Source organism: Oncorhynchus gorbuscha, linkage group LG21 (genome assembly GCF_021184085.1).
Source record: "Oncorhynchus gorbuscha isolate QuinsamMale2020 ecotype Even-year linkage group LG21, OgorEven_v1.0, whole genome shotgun sequence".
In the NCBI taxonomy this organism is placed as follows: Eukaryota; Metazoa; Chordata; class Actinopteri; order Salmoniformes; family Salmonidae; genus Oncorhynchus; species Oncorhynchus gorbuscha.
This window is the reverse complement of record NC_060193.1, coordinates 54336993-54362947: the sequence shown is the minus strand read 5'-3', so window position 1 is coordinate 54362947 and position 25955 is coordinate 54336993. Positions and strand designations below refer to the sequence as shown.

The following is a 25955-nucleotide window of genomic DNA, read 5'->3' as shown; positions in this document are numbered from 1 at the left end:
GTCGGGGATTTAATAGCACCTGAGTTAGCGCTCTATACTCAACCTGAGGTGCGTGTTAGTCAGCTGGTGAAGTTGGTGCCAGCCTCACGCACCAGGCCTCCTGTGCACATCCCTAGCCTTGCACGTCCTGTGCCTACACTGCTCTCAAGATCTCCAGTACGTCTTCACGGTCTAGCCCATCCTGTGCCACCTCCACACACCAGTCCTCCGGTAGCAGCTCCCCGCACCAGGCTTCCTGTGCGTGTCCTCGCGCCAGTACCACCAGTTCCAGCACCACGCACCAGGCCTCCAGTGCGCCTCGCCTGTTCAGCGCAGCCAGTGCTTTTCTCCCCTCCTGCGCTGCCGGAGTCTCCCGGGTTTAGCGCAACCAGAGCTGTTCTCTTCCTGCGCTATCGGAGTCTCCCGCCTGTTTAGCACAGCCAGAGCCTTTCTCCTCTCCTGCGCTGCCGGAGTCTCCTGTCTGTCCAGCACCACCAGTGCTCCCAGTCGGTCCAGGACCAGTGCGCACGCCTGTTCAGCACAGCCAGTGCTTTTCTCCCTCCTGTGCTATCGGAGTCTCCAGCCTGTTCAGCGCAGCCAGAGCCTTTCTCCTCTCCTGCGCTGCCGGAGTCTCCTGTCTGTCCAGCGCCACCAGTGCTACCAGTCGGTAGCGTCCCGGAGTCCGCACCTTAGGGGGGGGGGTTCTGTCACGCCTTGGTCATTGTATCTTGTGTTTTTGTTATATGTTTGGGTAGGCCAGGGTGTGACATGGGTTTATATGTTGTATTTCATATTGGGGTTTGTATTAATTGGGAGTGTGTATTATTAGGGGTGTGTCTAGTTAGGCTTGGCTGCCTGAGGCGATTCCTAATTGGAGTCAGCTGATTCTCGTTGTCTCGGATTGGGAACCGTATTTAGGTAGCCTGAGTGCGCGTTGTATTTAGTGGGTGATTGTACCTGTCTCTGTGTTAGTCACCAGATAGGCTGTAATTAGTTTCACTCGTTTGTTGTTTTTGTATTTTCAGTTATTTCATGTACAGCATTTTCTTCATTAAAAGTCATGAGTAACCTACACGCTGCATTTCGGTCTGACTCTCTACAAACAACAGACGAACTTCGTTACACTTCCATTATAACACCATGGTTTATGACACTGTGGACCTGTTTACATTAGGCTGTACTCTCCAACCAGCCTCTTCCATTATAACACCATGGTTTATAACACTGTGGACCTGTTTACATTAGGCTGTACTCTCCAACCAGCCTCTTCCATTATAACACCATGGTTTATGACACTGTGGACCTGTTTACATTAGGCTGTACTCTCCAACCAGCCTCTTCCATTATAACACCATGGTTTATAACACTGTGGACCTGTTTACATTAGGTTGTACTCTCCGACCAGCCTCTTCCATTGTAACACCATGGTTTATGACACTGTGGACCTGTTTACATTAGGCTGTACTCTCTGACCAGCCTCTTCCATTGTAACACCATGGTTTATAACACTGTGGACCTGTTTACATTAGGCTGTACTCTCCAACCAGCCTCTTCCATTATAACACCATGGTTTATGACATTTACATTACATTTACATTTAAGTCATTTAGCAGACGCTTTTATCCAGAGCGACTTATAACACCATGGTTTATGACACTGTGGACCTGTTTACATTAGGCTGTACTCTCTGACCAGCCTCTTCCATTGTAACACCATGGTTTATGACATGGTCCACAATTGTGGCACTGATTTCATCACGTGCTGTTCAGGGTTGTGATGTTCAAAAATGGTTGTGATTGTGCTTCATATATATGCTTCCAAACCTGATTGGTTGATTGGTAAGATTGTGATTCCTATTTCATTACTATGTCACCTGGCAGGTCATTTGCCCATTTCGCAGACATCACACACATTCCATGTCATAGATATTTATGGAATAATGAACGTCTGACTGATTTTGATCATTGAATGGATCATTTGACTGTGACGGCTCACACGATGAAAGAATGGTTAGAAGTTGTGAAGAGTAGGATCATTTCACTGAGAATCAACTCATCAGATTTGATCAGCAAGTCATGTACATGTAGTTATTGTGCAAATTGCAGTCAATTGTACTTACTCTTTGGCACACGTGCCAAAAGACGTGCAATTTGCTTAAATGAATAAGAAATTCAAATCTGGTGTGGACAATAAATAATTGTTCAGAGATTTGAACTTATTGTTTAAAAAAATAATAATTAGCATTCGAGAATTTTAGCCAAAGCGATTGAGAAAAACTGTAAATGCCTGGAGACGTGGGGGAATTAAGAGTAAATGAAATAATTTAGCATAACACAACACCAGGGTAACTGGTTGGTTCGCCAACAGACTGCGTGTGGCTCTTACTTTAACATGTCCACTCCGTCTGGTGTGGTGGGTTGGTTGTAACGTCTCATGTAGTCATGCATAGCAGAGAAACTCTTCCTCATGTAGTCCTCTGCAGAGCTCTCTCTGACTGTCCCAAACCTGAACCCACGGGATGGGTGGTGCAGCTGGGGGGGACAGGGGGAGGGGGAGAGGGGAAGGGGAGGGAGGAAGAGGGGGATTATTTTAAGGTAAGGAGAATACATTAAGAAGTATTCCACATAAAGAAATGAGAGGCCTGTACACAGAATATTGCTTCTCCCCAGTGGGAGAATGTTACAATATTTCAACTCCAACAGTCTTCGTCATGTCTGACAGGTATCAAAGCTAAAACATTGTATTTTTGGTTTCAGGAGTAAACCACTGGGGGGAGAAGCAATATTCTGTGTACGGGCCTCTCTCTTTTTTATTCACAGGGAGAACACATTTAACTCATTGTCTGAATCCTATCAGCTACTGTAACTACCCTGATCTAGTCTGTTATGCCATATTCAGTCATGTTCATTTCCACATTGTAACTCGTGTTTGTGTGTGTTTGCATATGAGTGCGTATATGTTTACCTGTGTGTGTGCGCACCGCCGTGTGTGTGTGTGTGTATACCTTCTCGTCATGAATCCCAGACACCTGTTCAAAAGTTTTCTCCCCCACCATGACAGCAGCCAGGTTAGCTGTATAACTGGACAACACCAGCAGACAGAAGATGGCCCACAGGTTCATCAGGAACCTACTGGTCCAACACTTAGGAGTCTGGAGAGGAGGGAGAGAGAGGGAGGGGGAGAGAAAGAGGGAGGGAAGGATGGAGAGAGATAAAGAGGGAGGGAAGGATGAGAGAGAGAAAGAGTAGAGAGATATAGAGAGAGACAGAGAGAAGACATATTTGGTTAATTTGATTATTCAAACCTCCCCCCTCCTCCCTCCCACAGTACCTTAGTAGCGACAGTGCGTCCAAACAGGATGGCGTAGCAGAGGTTGAGGGCTGAGGAGTAGGAGAACACTCTGAGTCTGTTCCTGCCATGAGGAGTCATACCTGGATCAACACAACACTGGAGTCAGCTGTGTGTGTGTGTCAAATCAAATCAAATCAAATTACTTCCGGCGCCGACAGAGATGGCCGCCTCGCCCCGCATTCCTAGGAAACTATTAAGTTTTTTTTTTTTTTTTACGTGTTATTTCTTACATTAGTACCCCAGGTCATCTTAGGTTTCATTACATACAGTCGAGAAGAACTACTGAATATAAGATCAGCGTCAACTCACCATCAGTACGACCAAGAATATGTTTTTCGCGACGCGGATCCTGTGTTCTGCCTTTCAAACAGGACAACGGAATGGATCCCATGCAGCGACCCAAAAAAAACGACTCCGAAAAAGAGGGAAACGAGGCGGTCTTCTGGTTAGACTCCGGAGACGGGCACATCGTGCACCACTCCCTAGCATTCTTCTCGCCAATGTCCAGTCTCTTGACAACAAGGTTGATGAAATCCGAGCCAGGGTAGAATTCCAGAGGGACATCAGAGACTGTAACGTTCTTTGCTTCACGGAAACATGGCTCACTGGAGAGATGCTATCTGAGGCGGTGCAGCCAGCGGGTTTCTCCACGCATCGCGCCGACAGAAACAAACATCTTTCTGGTAAGAAGAGGGGCGGGGGCGTATGCCTTATGGCTAACGAGACAGGAACTCAAATCCTTCTGTTCACCTGATTTAGAATTCCTCACAATCAAATGTAGACCGCATTATCTACCAAGAGAATTCTCTTCAATTATAATCACAGCCGTATATATCCCCCCCAAGCAGACACATCGATGGCTCTGAACGAACTTTATTTGACTCTTTGCAAACTGGAATCCATTTATCCGGAGGCTGCATTCATTGTAGCTGGGGATTTTAACAATGCTAATCTGAAAACAAGAGTCCCTAAATTTTATCAGCATATCGATTGCGCAACCAGGGGTGGAAAAACCTTGGATCATTGTTACTCTAACTTCCGCGACGCATATAAGGCCCTGCCCCGCCCCCCTTTCGGAGAAGCTGACCACAACTCCATTTTGTTGATCCCTGCCTACAGACAGAAACTAAAATAAGAGGCTCCCACACTGAGGTCTGTCCAACGCTGGTTCGACCAAGACTGCTTCCATCACGTGGACTGGGATATGTTTCGTATTGCGTCAGATAACAATATTGACGAATACGCTGATTCGGTGTGCGAGTTCATTAGAACGTGCGTTGAAGATGTCGTTCCCATAGCAACGATTAAAACATTCCCTAACCAGAAACCGTGGATTGATGGCAGCATTCGCGTGAAACTGAAAGCGCGAACCACTGCTTTTAATCAGGGCAAGGTGACTGCTAACATGACCGAATACAAACAGTGCAGCTATTCCCTCCGCAAGGCTATCAAACAAGCTAAGCGTCAGTACAGAGACAAAGTAGAATCTCAAGTCAACGGCTCAGACACAAGAGGCATGTGGCAGGGTCTACAGTCAATCACGGACTACAAGAAGAAATCCAGCCCAGTCACGGACCAGGATGTCTTGCTCCCAGGCAGGCTAAATAACTTTTTTGCCCGCTTTGAGGACAATACAGTGCCACTGACACGGCCTGCAACGAAAACATGCGGACTCTCCTTCACTGCAGCTGAGGTGAGTAAGACATTTAAACGTGTTAACCCTCGCAAGGCTGCAGGCCCAGACGGCATCCCCAGCCGCGCCCTCAGAGCATGCGCAGACCAGCTGGCTGGTGTGTTTACGGACATATTCAATCAATCCCTATACCAGTCTGCTGTTCCCACATGCTTCAAGAGGGCCACCATTGTTCCTGTTCCCAAGAAAGCTAAGGTAACTGAGCTAAACGACTACCGCCCCGTAGCACTCACTTCCGTCATCATGAAGTGCTTTGAGAGACTAGTTAAGGACCATATCACCTCCACCCTACCTGACACCCTAGACCCACTCCAATTTGCTTACCGCCCAAATAGGTCCACAGACGATGCAATCTCAACCAAACTGCACACTGCTCTAACCCATCTGGACAAGAGGAATACCTATGTGAGAATGCTTTTCATCGACTACAGCTCGGCATTCAACACCATAGTACCCTCCAAGCTCGTCATCAAGCTTGAGACCCTGGGTCTCGACCCCGCCCTGTGCAACTGGGTACTGGACTTCCTGACAGGCCGCCCTCAGGTGGTGAGGGTAGGCAACAACATCTCCTCCCCGCTGATCCTCAACACTGGGGCCCCACAAGGGTGCGTTCTGAGCCCTCTCCTGTACTCCCTGTTCACCCACGACTGCGTGGCCATGCACTCCTCCAACTCAATCATCAAGTTTGCGGACGACACAACAGTGGTAGGCTTGATTACCAACAACGACGAGACGGCTTACAGGGAGGAGGTGAGGGCCCTCGGAGTGTGGTGTCAGGAAAATAACCTCACACTCAACGTCAACAAAACTAAGGAGATGATTGTGGACTTCAGGAAACAGCAGAGGGAACACCCCCCTATCCACATCGATGGAACAGTAGTGGAGAGGGTAGCAAGTTTTAAGTTCCTTGGCATACACATCACAGACAAACTGAATTGGTCCACTCACACAGACAGCATCGTGAAGAAGGCGCAGCAGCGCCTCTTCAACCTCAGGAGGCTGAAGAAATTTGGCTTGTCACCAAAAGCACTGACAAACTTCTACAGATGCATTTACATTTACATTTAAGTCATTTAGCAGACCCTCTTATCCAGAGCGACTTACAAATTGGTGCATTCACCTTATGACATCGAGTGGAACAGTCACTTTACAATAGTGCATCTAAATCGAGAGCATCCTGGCGGGCTGTATCACCGCCTGGTACGGCAACTGCTCCGCCCTCAACCGTAAGGCTCTCTAGAGGGTAGTGAGGTCTGCACAACTCATCACCGGGGGCAAACTACCTGCCCTCCAGGACACCTACACCACCCGATGTTCCAGGAAGGCCATAAAGATCATCAAGGACATCAACCACCCGAGCCACTGCCTGTTCACCCCGCTATCATCCAGAAGGCGAGGTCAGTACAGGTGCATCAAAGCTGGGACTGAGAGACTGAAAAACAGCTTCTATCTCAAGGCCATCAGACTGTTAAACAGCCACCACTAACATTGAGTTGCTGTTGCCAACACACTGACACTGACACTGACTCAACTCCAGCCACTTTAATAATGGGAATTGATGGGAAATGATGTAAATATATCACTAGCCCCTTTAAACAATGCTACCTTATATAATGTTACTTACCCTACATTATTCATCTCATATGCATACGTATATACTGTACTCTATATCATCGACTGCATCCTTATGTAATACATGTATCACTAGCCACTTTAACTATGCCACTTTGTTTACATACTCATCTCATATGTATATACTGTACTCGATACCATCTACTGTATCTTGCCTATGCTGCTCTGTACCATCACTCATTCATGTATCCTTATGTACATATTCTTTATCCCCTTACACTGTGTATAAGACAATAGTTTCGGAATTGTTAGTTAGATTACTTGTTGGTTATTACTGCATTTTCGGAACTAGAAGCATAAGCATTTCGCTACACTCGCATTAACATCTGCTAACCATGTGTATGTGACAAATACAATTTGATTAGATTTGATTTGATTTGAGTATCCACTGAGATTTAGGTCACAGACTAATAACATGACAGGCCACAAATGGTATTTTAGTTTTCTCACCAAAGGGACTGTTCCACTCATAGACGGTGAGGAAGAGTGCGGTAAGATGAAGAGTGACGAAGATGCCCACCCACATGGACCAATGGAGAGGCCACATGAAGGCCCCAATAGGGGCTGATGTGTCCTGGCTACGCACCTGGTAGTCAACACACACATACGCACACATTATAAACTGTATGTCCACACACACACAACGCACACGCACGCACGCACGCACACACACACTCACTCACCAGTATTCCCAGAGAGGTAGAGTAGAATGGAGAGGTGAAGTCTATAACTCTGCTCCTGGCTGAGTTGATGGAGAATGATGTCACAGCCATGTCTGCTGTTCCACTCAGCAGGTCTCCCACCTAATATGAGAAATCAGGAACATCTACAACCTTCAGAAGACACTGTTCACATGCATTTAAACAACCCTTCTACAAACATTGTTCTTGGTTAGGTAAACAATCATGTCAAATATGCATGCAATCATATATATTACAGTTTTTCTCAGTCGCTTTGGTGCATTTCTTAGATCAAAAGTGCAATTCTTGATACTACTTGTACAAATTCCAAATCATCTAGTCACTTGTGCACATCATTAAAGCAATTTCTTATTCCTTTGAACAAATTGCAATTCATAATGTACAAGTGTCAGCTTTTTTCCACATTATCTATTGCTCATGTCATGTTGATGAAAATATAGTAGATGGTTCTCCGTTGAATAGTCTTACCCCTCAAAACATCTAGGCATTAGTTCCTTGCATAAGCCATTACATGCAAAATTGTTGAACTATTTGTCATAAACTGTCTAGCATAGTTTTACACATTTCTACCTTTTGTACAAAAACGTGAATTGATGAATCGTGCAGGTGAAATGGACCCTCACTCATGAAGGAATGTAAAGTGTTAGTTCTACCAACAATCAACCAGTTGTCTAAATTTCTCAAAGGTGCATCTCATGAAGAATCAATTGGCAAGCATATATAGACAGACCAAAAACAGAGTTGCAGTTTTCCAATAATGGATGGACCAGGAAATGAACAGAAATGAACAGGAGGAGGAAGAAGAGGAGCAAGGATGCATGGTGGAAGGCAAAACAGAGGAAGAGGACATAGGCTCCACCCGGCAAAGCCAGAAGAGGACTGGCCACCCCACATAGCCTGGTTCCTCTCCACCCGGAACAGCCAGAGGAGGACTGGCCACCCCACATAGCCTGGTTCCTCTCTAGGTTTCTAATCTCCACCTGGCACAGCCAGAAGAGGACTGGCCACCCCACATAGCCTGGTTCCTCTCCACCCGGAACAGCCAGAGGAGGACTGGCCACCCCACATAGCCTGGTTCCTCTCTAGGTTTCTAATCTCCAACTGGCATAGCCAGAAGAGGACTGGCCACCCCACATAGCCTGGTTCCTCTCCACCCGGCACAGCCAGAAGAGGACTGGCCACCCCACATAGCCTGGTTCCTCTCCACCCGGCACAGACAGAAGAGGACTGGCCACCCCACATAGCCTGGTTCCTCTCTAGGTTTCTAATCTCCACCCGGCACAGCCAGAAGAGGACTGGCCACCCCACATAGCCTGGTTCCTCTCTAGGTTTCTAATCTCCACCCGGCACAGCCAGAAGAGGACTGGCCACCCCACATAGCCTGGTTACTCTCTAGGTTTCTTCCTAGGTTTTGGCCTTTCTAGGGAGTTTTTCCTAGCCACCGTGCTTCTACATCTGCATTGCTTGCTATTTGGGGTTTTAGGCTGGGTTTCTGTACAGCACTTTGAGATATCAGCTGATGTACGAAGGGCTATATAAATACATTTGATTTGATTTGATTTAGACGCATATCTGATGACATAAGGGCCACTATTGTAGACCATGTTGTCAACCATGGCCTTACAATGGCTGAGGCGGGTCGAAGGGTGCAGTCGAATATTGGGAGATCAACCGTGTCCTCAATAGTTCAAACGTTTCGAAGAGAGAACAGGTATGTCCACCAATGTACAGTGCACTGTTACTGTATATAAGCAGTATACTGTATACTTCCTACAATGCTTCATATTACAGTAGTCCACTTGTATTTCACAGCATACAGAAATATACTCTATACAGATACATACTACACCTTACATGCACCCACCTGTATGTTTTACAGTAAAATGTGTGTTCGCATAGTTTTTGTGAAAGTGTGCGATGCATCACTGTATTTTTCCCCACATAGGACTGACTGCAAGATTACCTCAAACCGGTGTCAGAGGACGCCTTTTCACACCTCAACAGGAGGAGGCTATTTGCACCATGGTCCTAGTAAACAATGCCATGAGACTCAGGGAAATACAAAGGACCATTATAGAAGACAACGATGTCTTTGAAAACATCCATACGGTTCGCATCACAACCATCGACAGGGTGCTGCATAGAAACCAGATGAGTATGAAACAGCTGTACCGTGTACCATTCCAGAGGAATGAGGACAGAGTTAAGGAGCTACGGTACCAGTATGTACAGGTAAAACATATCTATGTAATTACTTTACAGCAACATTTTATAGTGATACATAGTACAGTAAGCATAAACTGCACACATTTACATTGCTGTGGAAGGAACATGCAATATATGTACATTTTATGTCACTCTTCCTTACCAAAACAAATTCAACTGTGTGTTCTGGGATATAGCGTATAATGGAGTTGGAATCAAGTGAACCCTCTCACAACTTTTTATACATGGATGAGGCTGGCTTCAACCTGACCAAATGCAGAAGGCGGGGTCAGAATATCATCGGTCACAGAGCTACTGTGGATTTGCAAGGCCAACGGGGAGGAAATATCACCATGTGTGCTGCTATTTCGGAGCATGGTGTCCTAACCCATATCCACCTTACAGGGCGATACAACACCCAGCATCTACTCAACGTTTTAGAGACTCTCTACAGGGCTCTCATCCCTGATGATGAGAGGGGTCTGCTTAGAGAGGATTTGCCAAAGTATGTGGTCATTTGTGATAATGTGAGTTTCCATCGATCAAACATCCTAAGGCAATGGTTTGTGACCCACCCGAGGATGCTCATAGAATTCCTCCCACCTTATTCACCATTCCTTAATCCAAATGAGTAGTTATTTTCAGCATGGAGGTGGAAGGTGTACGATCGTCAGCCACACACACAGATGACCCTGCTGGCTGCAATGGATGCAGCATGTGAGGACATCACAGTAGACGCCTGCAGAGGATGGATAAGGCATTCCAAAAGATTCTTTCCACGTTGCATTGGAAGGGAAATATCCGGTGTGATGTGGATGAGAATATGTGGGTCGACAGACAGGAACATCTGGATGTGTAGAGACAGCACAACAGTGCTGCGGGCAAAGTTGTGCCTTAGGGGTGGTTTCCTGTGTTTCTTTCTCATTTAGTTTTTTTCCCTTTGTGCCCCTTGGGTTGTCCAGTCTCTTTCAATCAATAACCCACATACAGTAATATATAAATAGTACTGTTGAAATTGATATATGCCATAGAAGTGCAGCCTTGTGCATTTTCAATACAGTAACTGTCATCCAAACTGTAGCCTAAGTTTACATCAGGTAATACTGTCAAAGTACACAGTTACATTGACAACATGCCTAAACATTTTGACGACCTTGTTCGTGAACAATGACTCAATGACTTATCATTCTGATGACACTGACATGATCATTGGCATGAATATTTACTTTTGAGAGATGTACTATGGATTTTTAGTGACTGACTAGCTTTAGAAACATATCCATTGTATATTGCAGTTTGTACAAATTGTTCTAAGAAATGCACTTGTTATTTTGCACATGTTAGGGATGATGTGAAAAATGCACTAAAGCGACTGAGAAAAACTGTAATGGAGAGAGAGAGCGATAGAAAGGGAGGGTGATGGATGAGAGACAGTGAAGTAAAGAGAGAAAGAGAGAGAGAGGGGTGGATGGATGAGAGACAGTGAAGTAGAGAGTGAGAGAGAGAGAGAGAGAGAGAGAGAGAGAGAGAGAGAGAGAGAGAGAGGTGGATGGATGAGAGACAGTGAAGTAGAGAGTGTGAGAGAGAGAGAGAGAGAGAGAGAGGGGGGTGGATGGATGATGAGACAGTGAAGTAGAGAGTGAGAGAGAGAGAGAGAGAGAGAGAGAGAGAGAGAGAGAGAGAGAGAGAGAGAGAGAGAGAGAGAGAGGGTTGGATGGATGAGAGACAGTGAAGTGAGAGAGAGAATGAGTGAGAGAGAGAGAGAGAGAGAGAGAGAGAGAGAGAGAGAGAGAGAGAGAGAGAGAGAGAGAGAGAGAGAGAGAGAGAGAGGAGAGAGAGAGGGGATGGATGAGAGACAGTGAAGTAGAGAGAGAGAGAGAGAGGTGAGAGAGAGACAGTGAAGTAAAGAGAGAGAGGATTGATGAGAGACAATTTAGTAAAGAGAGAGAGAGGGGTGGATGGATGAGAGACAGTGAAGTAGAGAGAGAGAGAGAGAGAGGGGTGGATGGATGAGAGACAGTGAAGTAAGAGAGAGAGAGAGAGAGAGAGAGAGAGAGAGGGTGGATGGATGAGAGACAGTGAAGTAAAGAGAGAGGGGGGTGGATGGATGAGAGACAGTGAAGTATAGAGAGAGAGAGAGAGAGAGAGAGAGAGAGAGAGAGAGAGGAGAGAGAGGATGGATGAGAGACAGTGAAGTAAAGAGAGAGAGAGAGAGAGAGAGAGAGGTGGATGGATGAGAGACAGTGAACTAAAGAGAGAGAGAGAGAGAGAGAGAGGGGTGGATGGATGAGAGACAGTGAAGTAAAGAGAGAGAGAGGGGGGTGGATGGATGAGAGACAGTGAAGTATAGAGAGAGAGAGAGAGAGAGAGAGAGAGAGAGAGAGAGAGATGGATGAGAGAGAAGAAAGAGAGAGAGAGAGAGAGGGGGATGGATGGATGAGAGACAGTGAAGTAAAGAGAGAGAGAGAGAGAGAGAGAGAGAGAGAGAGAGAGAGAGAGAGAGAGAGAGAGAGAGAGAGAGAGAGAGAGAGAGAGAGAGAGAGAGAGAGAGAGAGAGAGCGATAGAAAGGGAGGGTGATGGATGAGAGACAGTGAAGTAGAGAGAGAGAGAGATAGAAAGGTAACTGTCATCCAAACTGTAGCCTAAGTTTACATCAAATCAAATCAAATGTATTTATATAGCCCTTCGTACATCAGCTGATATCTCAAAGTGCTGTACAGAAACCCAGCCTAAAACCCCAAACAGCAAGCAATGCAGGTGTAGAAGCACAGTGGCTAGGAAAAACTCCCTACGGTAATACTGTCAAAGTACACAGTTACATTGACAACATGCCTAAACATTTTGACGACCTTGTTCGTGAACAATGACTCAATGACTTATCATTCTGATGACACTGACATAATCATTGGCATGAATATTTACTTTTGAGAGATGTACTAGGCAGATAGACAGACAGACAGACAGACAGACAGACAGACAGACAGACAGACAGACAGACAGACAGACAGACAGACAGACAGACAGACAGACAGACAGACAGACAGACAGACAGACAGACAGACAGACAGACAGACAGACAGACAGACAGACAGACAGACAGACAGACAGACAGACAGACAGACAGACAGACAGACAGACAGACAGACAGATAGATAGATAGATAGATAGATAGATAGATAGATAGATAGATAGATAGATAGATAGATAGATAGATAGATAGGTAGATGACGTACCAGACCGGACCAACTCCCAGTGCTGCTCATCGCTCCGTACTTTCCGTCTCCCACGATGTAAAGGTCAAAGGTGAACATCAGGTCCTCCGACAGCTTCTCCAACAGGTCAATAACATAACCATAGCAACACTTCCGCAGGTCCTCTGTTGGGTCTGGGGTTGTGGTCAGGACAGGGGGACAGGAAGGATCAGTCCTGGTCTACTGGTCCTCTAGTGATGTACTGTAGGTATTGTGTACTGTAGGTATATACTCACTGTGGTCAGTAGTGGTAGTAGTTGTATTGGTCTGGTGCAGGTGACTGAACAGTGAGTCCAGTAGATCTGAGCGGTTAGTCCTTGGGTCCAGACACAGCTGACCAGCGGGACACAGCCCGTCCTCATCCACCTCTCTAGTGAACACGAAGGGATGCTCCACCAGGGTCACGACCCTTAATCTCCGCCCCGCCATCTGTAGCCCCGGCCTCCATCTCCCTCCAGGACTGTTGTCTCTGTCCCTATCCCCTCTCTGGACCCAAAACCCAGACCCGGACCCTGTCCTCCTCCCTGGGCCTAGTCCCAGGCCAGCCCCGACCCCCAGCCCCAACACCCCCTCGTCCAGCTGTAGGCGCCCGGTAGTCCATTGGGCCACGGTGACCCAGGACGGCTGGCCAAGAGGACCTCTCTTCAGGCTCCACACGTGGTACAGCTGGGAGGAGAGGATCTGGGAGAGAGCAGGTGCCACACGGACCGTGCCCGTAGAACCCTGGAGCGACGTGTTGGAGAGGAACCTGGAGAGGAGAGAGAGACAGAGAGAAAGAGAGAGAGAGAGAGAGAGAGAGAGAGAGAGAGAGAGAGAGAGAGAGAGAGAGAGAGAGAGAGAGAGAGAGAGAGAGAGAGAGAGAGAGAGAGAGAGAGAGAGAGAGAGAGAGAGAGAGAGAGAGAGAGAGAGAGAGAGAGAGAGAGAGAGAGAGAGAGAGAGAGAATGATAGAGAGTTTGAAAATGTAGACAGACACAGATACCCAGTCTGTTCTTTCAGATTGGCTGGGTGTCATAATTGGTTGGCTGTTCCAGTTAGTCTCATTATTTTAAGTTAATGCAGTAGAGACAGAAAATCTGTCTATCTGCCCACGCACATGCACGCATGCAAGCATACACACACACACACACACACACACACACACACACACACACACACACACACACACACACACACACACACACACACACACACACACACACACACACACACACACACACACACACACACACACACACACACACACACACACACACACACACACACACACACACACACACACACACAGTCAGACAGACAGACATAAAAACACACACACACGCAGAGAGAGTGTTCTTATTACTATGAGTTAATGCAGTTCATTGTGGTTGTTTCTATCTAACTGGCCCCACCATCATTACTATTCCTCTCAGTCTCCACCCAGTCCTAGCGCTGCTTTACCATGGAATATATTGGTACATTAACTCTCACACATATATCTGCTCTGGGGATCCAAGCGTGCGGGGATCGTTGGGTGACGTCTGAATTTTAACCATGCATGGACTGTTGGGCGATGTCTGGGTCATTGGTTAGTCATTGGCCGATGTTTAGGTTATCGGTTGATCGTTGGGTGATGCCTGGGTGTTGAACCTTCTGAATATTAACAATGCAGGATCATGGGGTTATAAATGGTTCATTAAAACTCCTAAAACTGTTTTACATTTCAAAATGCATGCTGTATGTGTGTGTGTGTGTGTATGTGTGTGTGTGTGTGTGTGTGTGTGTGTGTGTGTGTGTGTGTGTGTGTGTGTGTGTGTGTGTGTGTGTGTGTGTGTGTGTGTGTGTGTGTGAGTGTGTGTGTGTGTGTGTGTGTGTGTGTGTGTGTGTGCATGCGTGCATGTGTGTGTGTGTGTGTGTGTGCGTGCGTGTGTGTGTGTGCGTGTTTGTGTGTAACTGCAGTGTGTGTGACTGATGGTGACTTCCTTCCATTAACTCTGACAGCAGAGGAGGAAACATTAAAACTATGAATTAATACTAAGGTCGTTAACCCACTTCTACCCTCCACTCTGCACTGAATATTAATGTACCTATAGAGTGTGTGTCCTGTTTACAGCCCAACTGACTCATCAGATGTCAGACTGGTTACAGACCCCCCCCCCTCTCTCTATCTCTCTCCCCCTCTCTCTCTATCTCTCTGTACCCCCACTATATCTCTATGTCTCTGTCCTCTCTCCCCCTTTCTATCTCTATCTCTCTGTCCTCTCTCCCCCTTTCTATCTCTATCTCTCTGTCCTCTCTCCCCCTTTCTATCTCTATCTCTCTGTCCTCTCTCCCCCTTTCTATCTCTCTGTCCTCTCTCCCCCTCTCTCTCAATTCAATTCAATTATTTAATTCAATTCAATTCTTTACTGGCTTTATTGGGAAACATGTGTTAACATCGCTAAAGCAAGTGAGGTAGATAATATACAAAAGTGAAATAAACAATAAAAATGAACAGTAAACATTACACATACAGAGGTTTCAAAACAATAAAGAGATCACAAATGTCATATTATATATATACAGTGCCTTGCGAAAGTATTCGCCCCCCTTGAACTTTGCGACCTTTTGCCACATTTCAGGCTTCAAACATAAAGATATAAAACTGTATTTTTTGTGAAGAATCAACAACAAGTGGGACACAATCATGAAGTGGAACTTTTTTAATAAACTTTTTTAATAAATCAAAAACTGAAAAATTGGGCGTGCAAAATTATTCAGCCCCTTTACTTTCAGTGCAGCAAACTCTCTCCAGAAGTTCAGTGAGGATCTCTGAATGATCCAATGTTGACCTAAATGACTAATGATGATAAATACAATCCACCTGTGTGTAATCAAGTCTCTGTATAAATGCACCTGCACTGTGATAGTCTCAGAGGTCCGTTAAAAGCGCAGAGAGCATCATGAAGAACAAGGAACCCACCCAGGCAGGTTCGAGATACTGTTGTGAAGAAGTTTAAAGCCGGATTTGAGTACAAAAAGATTTCCCAAGCTTTAGAAGAAGACACACCAAACATGTGGAAGAAGGTGCTCTGGTCAGATGAAACCAAAATGGAACTTTTTGGCAACAATGCAAAACGTTATGTTTGGCGTAAAAGCAACACAGCTCATCACCCTGAATACATCATCCCCACTGTCAAACATGGTGGTGGCAGCATCATGGTTTGGGCCTGCTTTTCTTCAGCAGGGACAGGGAAGATGGTTAAAATTGATGGGAAGATGGATGGAGCCAAATACAGGACCATTCTGGAAGAAAACCTGATGGAGTCTGCAAAAGACCTGAGACTGGGACGGAGATTTGTCTTCCAACAAGACAATGATCCAAAACATAAAGCAAAATCTACAATGGAATGGTTCAAAAATAAACATATCCAGGTGTTATAATGGCCAAGTCAAAGTCCAGACCTGAATCCAATCGAGAATCTGTGGAAAGAACTGAAAACTGCTGTTCACAAATGCTCTCCATCCATCCGAAAAAATTTCAGTCTCTCGATGTGCAAAACTGATAGAGACATACCCCAAGCGACTTACAGCTGTAATCGCAGCAAAAGTTGGTGCTACAAAGTATTAACTTAAGGGGGCTGAATAATTTTGCACGCCCAATTGTTCAGTTTTTGATTTGTTAAAAAAGTTTGAAATATCCAATAAATGTTGTTCCACTTCATGATTGTGTCCCACTTGTTGTTGATTCTTCACAAAAATATACAGTTTTATATCTTTATGTTTGAAGCCTGAAATGTGGCAAAAGGTCGCAAAGTTCAAGGGGGCCGAATACTTTCGCAAGGCACTGTATATACAGTGTTGTAACAATGTACAAATGGTTAAAGTACTATCTCTCTGTCTCTCTGTCCTCTCTCCCCCTCTCTCTCTATCTCTCTATCCTCTATCTCTCTATCGCTCTGTCCTCCCCCTCTATCTCTCTCTCTCTGTCCTCTCTCCCCTCCTCTCTCTCTATCTCTCTGTCCTCTCTCCCCCTCTCTCTCTATCTCGCTGTCCTCTCTCCCCCTCTATCTCTCTATCTGTCCTCTCACCCACTCTATCTCAATTCAATTAAATTCAAGGGCTTTATTGGCATGGGAAACATGTGTTAACATTGCCAAAGCAAGTGAAGTAGATAATATACAAAAGTGAAATAAACAATAAAAATTCACAGTAAACATTACACATACAGAAGTTTCAAAACAATAAAGACATTACAAATGTCCTATTATGTATATATATATATATATATATATATATATATATATATATATATATATATATATATATATATATATATATATATATATATATATATATATACAGTGTTTTAACAATGTACAAATGGTTAAAGGACACAAGATAAAATAAATAAGCATAAAGCATAAATATGGGTTGTATTTACAATGGTGTTTGTTCTTCACTGGTTGCCCTTTTCTCGTGGCAACAGGTCACAAATCTTGCTGCTGTGATGGCACACTGTGGAATTTCACCCAGTCTCTCTATCTCTCTGTCCTCTCTCCCCCTCTATCTCTCTATCTCTTTGTCCTCTCTCCCCCCCTCTCTCTCTCTCTCTCTCTCTCTCTCTCTTCAGTTGATTTGGCAGCTGTGTCTATTGAAGGGCTGTATGGTCGATGTCACTAAGATAACAACACCCTGTTTGATCTCCTCCTCTCCTCTCTCCTTTCCTCTCCTCCTCTCTCCTTTCCTCTCCACCTCTCTCCTTTCCTCTCCTCCTCTCTCCTTCCTCTCCTTCTCCTCTTTCACCCCACTCCATAATGTGGGTAGAAGTGTTGTAGTAGAATGTTGTTGTTCTAAACAGAAAGAAGGCCGATGGACAGCGTGTAGCTTCACACACTTTGGTGAGAAAACGTAAAGACCATTTATGCTTCTTTCAGAATCCAAGGCCTGTCATGTTATTAGTCTGTGACTTAAATCTCAGTGGATACTGCTGTGGGTGGTTGGGACCTTTACAACTCTGTTTGTAATGCTCCGGGTGTCGTGGGTGTGGAGTCAAATGCAGGAGACAGAGTTCAATGCTGCGCGTCTTTACTAGCACCAACGCACCACAGGGTGCTCACAAAAGTAACGTTCCCAAACACAGGGGGAAAAGTACAATAGAAAAAATCACGACTAGGCACTAAGCACGTACCTCTACAACAGAGCCGAAGGTTTACAATGAAATAATCCCGCACAACAACCAGGCGGGCCGGCTGTCTAATAAAGACAAACTAATTAAACATAAACAGGTGCTACCACTAAACATACAAGGAGGGGGAGGAAAGTAAATCAGTGGCAGCTAATAGGCCGGTGATGACGACCGCCGAGCTCCACCCGCCCGGGAAGGGAAGCCACCCTCGGTCGGACTCGTGACACTGTTGGTCAGTGTGATCAGACAGACAGACAGACAGAGTATCTGTAATCTGGCTAGGTTTCCAACAAACTCCCAAAGTGTTTGTAGGTTTAACTCTGAAAAAGCCCTTTCCTTTCCTCATTTCCCCCCTCACTCCTTCACTCCATCTATCCCTCTCTCCCTCAGGCATTGGGCGGTTAATTACCTTTCCTACCGGAAGTCTAACTTCCAGTACTTTGTAATAGACACTGGCCCTGTTAGACAGACCACTGGCTCTATCTATGTAAAGCTGTCAGGCAGCACACTGGCTCTATCTATGTAAAGATGTCAGACAGAACACTGGCTCTATCTATGTAAAGCTGTCAGACAGAACACTGGCTCTATCAATGTAAAGCTGTCAGACAGAACACTGGCTCTATCAATGTAAATCTGTCAGACAGAACACTGGTCTATCGATGCAAAGCTGTCAGACAGAACACTGCCTCTATCAATGTAAAGCTGTCAGACAGAACACTGGCTCTATCTATCTATGTAAATCTGTCAGACAGAACACTGGCTCTATCTATCTATGTAAAGCTGTCAGACAGAACACTGGCTCTATCTATGTAAAGCTGTCAGACAGAACACTGGCTCTATCTATGTAAAGCTGTCAGACAGAACACTGGCTCTATCAATGTAAAGCTGTCAGACAGAACACTGGCTCTATCTATGTAAAGCTGTCAGACAGAACACTGGCTCTATCAATGTAAAGCTGTCTGACAGAACACTGGCTCTATCAATGTAAAGCTGTCAGACAGAACACTGGCTCTATCTATGTAAAGCTGTCAGACAGAACACTGGCTCTATCAATGTAAAGCTGTCAGACAGAACACTGGCTCTATCTATGTAAAGCTGTCAGACAGAACACTGGCTCTATCAATGTAAAGCTGTCAGACAGAACACTGGCTCTATCTATATATGCAAAGCTGTCAGACAGAACACTGGCTCTATCAATGTAAAGCTGTCAGACAGAACACTGGCTCTATCTATGTAAAGCTGTCAGACAGAACACTGGCTCTATCAATGTAAAGCTGTCAGACAGAACACTGGCTCTATCAATGTAAAGCTGTCAGACAGAACACTGGCTCTATCTATGTAAAGCTGTCAGACAGAACACTGGCTCTATCAATGTAAAGCTGTCAGACAGAACACTGGCTCTATCTATGTAAAGCTGTCAGACAGAACACTGGCTCTATCAATGTAAAGCTGTCAGACAGAACACTGGCTCTATCAATGTAAAGCTGTCAGACAGAACACTGGCTCTATCTATGTAAAGCTGTCAGACAGAACACTGGCTCTATCTATGTAAAGCTGTCAGACAGAACACTGGCTCTATCTATGTAAAGCTGTCAGACAGAACACTGGCTCTATCAATGTAAAGCTGTCAGACAGAACACTGGCTCTATCTATGTAAAGCTGTCAGACAGAACACTGGCTCTATCAATGTAAAGCTGTCAGACAGAACACTGGCTCTATCTATGTAAAGCTGTCAGACAGAACACTGGCTCTATCTATGTAAAGCTGTCAGACAGAACACTGGCTCTATCCATGTTAAGCTGTCAGACAGAACACTGGCTCTATAAATGTTAAGCTGTCAGACAGAACACTGGCTCTATCAATGTAAAGCTGTCAGACAAAACACTGGCTCTATCTATGTAAAGCTGTCAAACAGAACACTGGCTCTATCAATGTAAAGCTGTCAAACAGAACACTATCCCTGTCTTTGTAACAGTGTCAATAAAGCTTTGTATAGCTGTATAAAGCTAATCTTGCCACAGTCCCAAGCCTTAAGTCTATCTACAATCCGTCCAGGTCTGTCTGTTTATTCTCAGGCTTGGCATGGATTATAAATGGGACAGGTCCTCTCAGACTCCATTCTATCATCTGGTGCCAATGGCTGGAGGAGGGGAGAGAGATGTGTGTGTGTGTGTGTATATGTGTGTGTGTGTACACAATATATCTACCTGGCCAGGTATTGTCCAGACGAGGGCACTTCCTCTTTGTTAGGTTTGTCGTAACAGTTGACCAGGTTCTGGATCAGAGCCAGGTCTGGCCTCACCTCACTGGCCGACGTCACCGCCTGGCCAATCAACCGCAGCGCGTCTCGGATGTAGAAGGTGATGGGCTTACGACCCACCTAGACACACACACACACTTTTAAATGGGTTTTCAAAGGTCAAATACAACCAACACCAAATAAACCAAACAGCCAATCAATGAATGAAAAAATCAACCAATTAATAATCACCTCTCCATAAGCCAATAGGCCGAGGGGCCCGCCCAGCGAGAGGAGAGAGTCAGGTGACAGAGGGTTACCCATAATCCACTGCAGTGTGGGGAGTGAGGGAGCGAGACGCTGGGCGCAACGGAGGACAGAAGAGAGACATTCTGGGTCGGAACCAAGGATGACCACGGAGGAAAGAGGAGAGGCGGAGCGAAGAAGACGACGGGAGAGGAGAGACAAGACCTCAGCTTCCCTCTTGTCTTCTCTGGTCTCATCATTTGTTTCTTCACCTCTCTCAGCCCCTCTTTCCTCCTCCCCTCTCTCCTCCCTCCTCTCCTCCTTCCCTCTCTCCTCCCTCCTCTCCTCCCCTCCTATATGTGTAAGATTGATGATATCCAGTAGATTCCAGCTTGTTCCTTTCTGTGTCTCTAGATGTTTCAATAGTCCCTCCCCCCTCTCCTCCCATCCAGGACACACCACAGCAACTCCCCCTCCACCCCCTTCCTGACCCCTGCCTCCCCCCTCTCTTCTCTCTTCACCCTTTGTCTCTCCCTCTACCCCCTGGAGAACAGAGAGCAGAAGGTTGGCCAGGCGAGAGGGTGGAACACGAACTGACATTTGGAGATGGAACTGGTTCTAGGGGGAGAGAGAGAGAACAGAATGTTACTAGAACCAAACCATTCTGCAATACTTTCATAGAGTGATGTTCATAAATATTGAATGTTGTTGAATGGAGTGAAAGGCCCCTGAGTGAGCTACCTGTGCTCCCTTCTTCCAGACTCTACTTTCCAACCATGTCTTGTTGCTTTACGCCTACAGGCAAAGTCAAGGGTATGTTGCATATGTATACAGTATCTATGGGTTCAGTAAGGAACACATACACACACCTTATGAATATAGACAGAGCGAGGAAATCTGTTAGAAATCTTCAGAGACACAACTGAATTAATACAGTATTTATACATATACTCATGGTGGGTGTACAGGTGTGTGTGTGTGTGTGTGTGTGTGTGTGTGTGTGTGTGTGTGTGTGTGTGTGTGTGTGTGTGTGTGTGTGTGTGTGTGTGTGTGTGTGTGTGTGTGTGTGTGTGAGATACCATAGTGTTTGAACTCAGCGGAGGTGTGAGGGTTGTATGAAAAAGTTGGTAGCTCGGTATTGGGGAGGAACAGTGTATGAAAAATTGAAAGAGAGATGAAAGGATGGGGGGATGGGAATGTGTAGGAATGGGAAAGTGGAGGGATCGAGGGGTGGGAGGGTGGAGGGATCGAGGGATGGGAGGGTGGAGGGATCGAGGGATGGGAGGGTGGAGGGATCGAGGGATGGGAGGGTGGATGGATCGAGGGATGGGAGGGTGGAGAGATCGAGGGATGGGAGGGTGGAGGGATCGAGGGATGGGAGGGTGGATGGATCGAGGAATGGTAGGGTGGAGGGATCGAGGGATGGGAGGGTGGAGAGATCGAGGGATGGGAGGGTGGAGGGATCGAGGGATGGGAGAGTGGAGAGAACGAGGGATGGGAGGGTGGAGGGATCGAGGGATGGGAGGGTGGAGAGATCGAGGGATGGGAGGGTGGAGGGATCGAGGGATGGGAGGGTGGATGGATTGAGGAATGGTAGGGTGGAGGGATCGAGGGATGGGAGGGTGGAGAGATCGAGGGATGGGAGGGTGGAGGGGTGGAGGGATGGAGGGATGGGAGGGTGTAGGGATGGAGGGATGGAGGGATGGCAGGGTGGAAGGATGGAGGGTAGAAGGATGGAGGGATAGGAGGGTGGAGGGATCGCGGGATGGGAGGGTGTAGGGATGGAGGGATGGGAGGGTGGAGAGATCGAGGGATGGAGGGATGGAGGGTGGAGGGATGGAGGGATGGAGGGATGGGAGGGTGGAGGGATGGAGGGATGGAGGGGGTTCCATTCTGTAAGGTACAGTACCTGTGACTGCTATCGAGCTCCATTGGGAAGGGAACACTGCCGCTACCAAGCTAAATAATCCAGTAGAGTTTAATACAGAGTGTGATGGCTAAAACCAACCAGTGTTGTGTAATTTTGCTAAACAACTAATGTTTATTTACTCTTCATTTCCTCACGTCTCCAGGCATTTAATACAATATTCTGGATGTAAGATTAATTACATTTAATCACACACACGTGTACACAAACAGACATACACACATACACACACACTCAAGGCTGCAGCCTAAGTTGTAAATGGTGTTTATCTCAGTATAACACCATGCTAGCCCACACAGACCTGCCGATGAGAACAGAGATACACACTACTGGGCTTATAGCCAATCACACAACTTTAAAATGACTAAATCTTATTTCACACGTACACACACTTAAAAAGTCCAAATATTGTTTCACATTATCTCACACACTCGCAATGAAAATGTCCAAATCTAATTTCACAGTTAATATTGACGGGTGGTGTTGTGTTTACTAGATTTCTGCTAGTAAAAAATGACATTTAAATACAGGAAAATTACAACCACACGAACACACACCCGCACACACAAACAACCACAAGAACACGCATGCAAGCACTCACACACACACACACACACACACACACACACACACACACACACACACACACACACACACACACACACACACACACACACACACACACACACACACACACACACACACACACACACACACACACACACACACACACACACACACACACACACACACACACACACACACACACACACACACACACACACACACTACCGCTGTCTTTCTCTCTCTCCTTCAGCCTCTCTGTCTATCCGTTGTGTATGTGTGTGTGTGTGTGTGTATGTGTGTATGTGTGTGTGTTCCTTACCATTTCATAAGACATTGTTCTCAGCACAGCTGAATTATCATTTGCATGATCAAGAAGCGGAGAACATTAGCTATTAGTTTCCCCCCACAGACTGTGACAGTTTAACAGTGGGAAATGGTATGACAGTAGTGGAGCTTTTATCAGAAAAATACCAGATATGTTCCCTGTGGTGTGGATGGTGTGTGTGTGTGTATGGTGTGAATATGGTGTGAATATGGTGTGAGTGTGTGTGTGTATGGTGTGTGTGAGTATGGTGTGTGTGTGTGTGTGTGTGTGTGTGTGTGTGTGTGTGTGTGTGTGTGTGTGTGTGTGTGTGTGTGTGTGTGTGTGTGTGTGTGTGTGTGTGTGTGTGTGTATGGTGTGTATGGTGTGTACTGTGTATGGTGTGTGTATGTTGTGTATGGTGTGTATTGTGTGTGTGTGTATGTGTGAATATGGTGTGTGTGTGTGTGTATGGTTTGCGTAAGTATGGTGTGTGTGTGTGTGTGTGTGTGTGTGTGTGTGTGTGTGTGTGTGTGTGTGTGTGTGTGTGTGTGTGTGTGTGTGTGTGTGTGTGTGTGTGTGTGTGTGTGTGTGTGTGTGTGTGTGTGTGTGTGTGTGTGTGTGCGTGTGTGTGTGTGTGTGTGTGGTGTGTGTGTGTGTGTGTGTATGGTGTGTATTGTGTGTATGGTGTGTGTGTATGGTGTGTATGGTGTGTATGTTGTGTGTGTATGGTGTGTGTGATTATGTTGTGTGTATGGCGTGTGTGTGTGTATGTTGTGTGTGTATGGCGTGTGTGTATGGTGTGTATGGTGTGTGTGTATGTTGTGTGTATATGGTGTGTGTATGTGTGTGTGTGTGTGTGTGTGTGTGTGTGTGTGTGTGTGTGTGTGTGTGTGTGTGTGTGTGTGTGTGTGTGTGTGTGTGTGTGTGTGTGTGTGTGTGTGTGTGTGTGTGTGTGTGTGTGTAGTGTGCGTGTGGGCTGTCAATCACATTATCTCACTCGCAATGAAAATGTCCAAATCTAATTTCACAGTTAATATATCCGGCTGTGATTGGGAGTCCCAGAGGGCGGCGCACAATTGGCCCAGCGTGGTCCGGGTTTGGTCCGTCATCATAAATAAGAATTTGTTCTTAACTGACTTGCCTAGTTAAATAAAGGTTAAATAAAAAATAAAATATTATTGTGTTTATTAGATTTGTACCAGTAAAAAAGACATTTAAATACAGAGACATGACATTCACACAGACATGACCACATTGTAACCAGCACCTTGGGATTTAGGATGATTATTCATCAATGTTTTCACCTCATAACACAGCAGATGCTGTTCGTCAACTAGTGAATCATTGTACAGTCATGTTGATGATGGAAACAGCAGTCAGTCGAGCCATGATAGATTCATGATCAAACAGCAGAGGAAACATACAAAACGCATGAAAGCACACACACACACACACACACACACACACACACACACACACACACACACACACACACACACACACACACACACACACACACACACACACACACACACACACACACACACACACACACACACACACACACACACACACACACACACACACACACACACACACACACACACACACACACACCATGTGCAATAATATACTGATTGTTGCCAGTGTAATATCATTGCCAGTGTGAGTCATCAGTATGTATCCCCCATAAACTGTGTATATGATTACATAATATATATTGTTACATAACTATAACCACCATCCCTCAGTCAGAGAAGGAGAGAAGAGGTGTACAGATCATACTTTGAGCCACATTGCTACAGCAGGAAAAGAATCCTGCAACAACAGGAAATGTGAATTATTATGTGGATTCCCCTACAACAGGGTGATCAAATCAAGTAGAATACAGAGCTTTACCTCCTTCTCTTCCTCTACCCGCTCTTGTTATACTCTCTCACTATACTCTCTCACTATCTCAAGATACTCTCTCCCACTCTCTCTCTTGGCTCTCTCTCTTGGCTCTCTCTCTCTCTCTCTCTCTCTCTCTCTCTCTCTCTCTCTCTCTCTCTTACTCTCTCTCTTGGCTCTCTCTCTCTCTCTCTTTCTCTCTCTTGGCTCTCTCGCTCTCTCTCTCTCTCTTGGCTCTCTCTCGCTCTCTCTCTCTCTCTCTTTCTCTCTCTCTCTTGGCTCTCTCTCTCTCTCTTGGCTCTCTCTCTCTCTCTCTCTCTCTCTCTCTCTCTCTCTCTCTCTCTCTCTCTCTCTCTCTCTCTCTCTCTCTCTCTCTCTCTCTCTCTCTCTCTCTGTCTCTCTCTCCCTCTCTCTTGTCCTCTCTCACACTTTCTCTCTCCCTCTCTCTCTCTCTCTCTTGGCTCTCTCTCGCTCTCTCTCTCTCTCTCTCTCTCTCTCTTGGCTCTCTCTCTCTTGTCTCTCTCTCTCTCTCTCTCTCTCTCTCTCTCTCTCTCTCTCTCTCTCTCTGTCTCTCTCACCCTCTCTCTTGTCCATCTCTCACACTTTCTCTCTCTCTTGGCTTCTCTTGGCTCTCTTTCTCTCTCTCTCTCTCTCTCTTGGCTTCTCTTGGCTCTCTCTCTCTCTCTCTCTCTCTCTCTCTCTCTCTCTCTCTCTCTCTCTCTCTCTCTCTCTCTCTCTCTCTCTCTCTCTCTCTCTCTCTCTCTCACTCTCTCTCTCACTCTCTCTCGCTCTCTCTCTCTCTCTCTCTCTCTCTCTCGCTCTCTC

General features: G+C 45.9%; 1 pseudogene; it reads right to left on the bottom strand.

Moving 5' to 3' along the window:
• The window catches only part of LOC124008050, a 52593-nt pseudogene extending 31888 nt beyond the window's left edge, over window positions 1–20705 (bottom strand).
• Between the last annotated feature and the right edge of the window lie 5250 nt (window positions 20706–25955).